We start from the raw sequence: 1,987 nt of genomic DNA on the forward strand, positions 1-1,987 counted from the left end.
GAGTGGTGGTGGGGGGGGCAAAACAGGGAAATAGACTGTGGAAAAGACAAGTCAACCAAAACTCAGATCCATAATCCTGATGGGTCCTCATCCCTGAGTGAGGCCGCAGCTCTCGATTCATGCCTCAGAAATTCCTACATGTGATAAAGTTGTCCTGTCTGTTGGGTGCAGAGGTTTATAGTAACYATTTACTTTTTTACAGTTTTTCAGTAGTATTTTTGAGGATTTGTAATTTTACCCAATTTTTTTTTAAATAGCTACTCTTACTTTTATTTCGTTACATTTTAAAGCTAAAAATGATACTTTTACTTCTTTACTTTAAAATGTAATGCCTAGTTACTTGTTACAAAATTAAATATGTTTGAACTCATCATGAAAGATGTTTATGTATTCCAAAAAATGAAGTGTTGAATTTACTCAACAAAGTCACGTCAACTGGCTCCACTAAAATTAGTCGAGTAAATTGAGCAAAGAATATACATATATCGCTCAATTTACTCAACCAGTCTTAGTGGAGCCAGTTTGGTTCATTAAATTCAACAATTTATTTCTTAGTGTGTCAAAGTACTTTTACTGTCCCAATTTTTGTGAACAGTTTTATGACTTTTACTTGNTTTCATGTCATTAGCACCTCTAGTAATATATTTACTGAGAAAAATGGTGACGTGTTCAATACTTATTTTACCCGCTGTATGTCTCCTTTAACTAATGAGGTTAATGGATTCCAGTTTAGTAAGATAATTTTATATAAAAAGAAGTCTTTACAAACTAAAAGTAGTGAGAGGAATTATCAAACATTTTATAACTATTGAACTGTGTTTCAGTTTTTCAATTAATTTAAGGATTTAGTTTTTTAACCATCAATGGTTTAATATTGATGAAAACCAACACTGACTTGTTGTGAACTTTTTGGGCTTCAATGTATTAAAAGCAGACTCGGTGGCAGTCCTGCCTGAGCTCACAAACACCTCTGAAAACCATAAAGTGAGGCTCCACCTTTAAATAAAGAAATAACAAGCGATATGTAAACATATTCAAACAGAGCTCCCTTTCTGGTCCAGAGTTTTCTAAACATGAACAGAGCCGAGGTGGAAAATATCCTTTGGGCCGATGAATTTGGAAATTATAGATGTGTTTCCACAGGCTGAAGAGGGAAAATTGTTATAAAAACAACAATTTCAAACCCCAAACTGCAGATGTTGTGAAGTTACATTACTGCAACTGGAACAAGTACCGGTAATTTATATTTATGTAAAGCAACATATATTAAACTACATTTTATTCAGGTAAAAGATCCCTTATGTTTGCARTTATTCACATCTTTTACTCATTACAGGGCTAAATTTGCTCATTGTTTTAACCAATTATTTACAACAACCGCATCCAGTTGTTTTGTGTTACAAGTCACAGGACTCATGCAACACCAGTGTGTCATATAAAGTCCCGAAGCAGCGACCCAGTCCCCTGATATAATTGATTCAGATTACTGTGCTGTAAATACAAACACCAACATGGTTCCTTCCTCAGTAATGAACACTCTCGCCCTTCTTTTCACCTTCTATTTACAGCAACACGGTTCACTCTAAATCCAGACATCTCCTTAGGCACACCTTAACACACTAACTTAATAATCCCAGATTTGCTTTTAAAAGGCGGCTTAATGCTGTGAACTTGATTTCTTTCTGAACTGCTCATTCATAGATCAGTTACAGCAGAGTAAATGTATAATTAGACAATCAGGTGATGATAGCTCAAATATCCAGATAATGTTATATAATGATGAATAGTTCATAAATGCCAATATATCGTGTTAAGCTGGTTAACAAGAATACTAATGTTACCTATGTTACTTCCAATGATATTTAGTTATTCAGGAATAAACCCAATCCTCTTTAATTTCTGTGCAGAAGTTGTGCTCACTGGCTTTCCACATATTTAAAGGGGCAATATCATGTAAAAATCAACTTTTTTGAGTTTTATATCATGT

The 1,987-nt window shown here is 34.1% G+C and overlaps 1 protein-coding gene across 1 annotated transcript in view; it reads right to left on the reverse strand.

Moving 5' to 3' along the window:
• LOC106528247 (rho GTPase-activating protein SYDE2) overlaps positions 1-1,987 on the reverse strand; it is a gene marked incomplete at its 3' end in the record, with an annotated part of 71,166 nt that overhangs the window by 9,510 nt on the left and 59,669 nt on the right.

Source organism: Austrofundulus limnaeus, unplaced genomic scaffold (genome assembly GCF_001266775.1).
Source record: "Austrofundulus limnaeus strain Quisiro unplaced genomic scaffold, Austrofundulus_limnaeus-1.0 Scaffold365, whole genome shotgun sequence".
In the NCBI taxonomy this organism is placed as follows: Eukaryota; Metazoa; Chordata; class Actinopteri; order Cyprinodontiformes; family Rivulidae; genus Austrofundulus; species Austrofundulus limnaeus.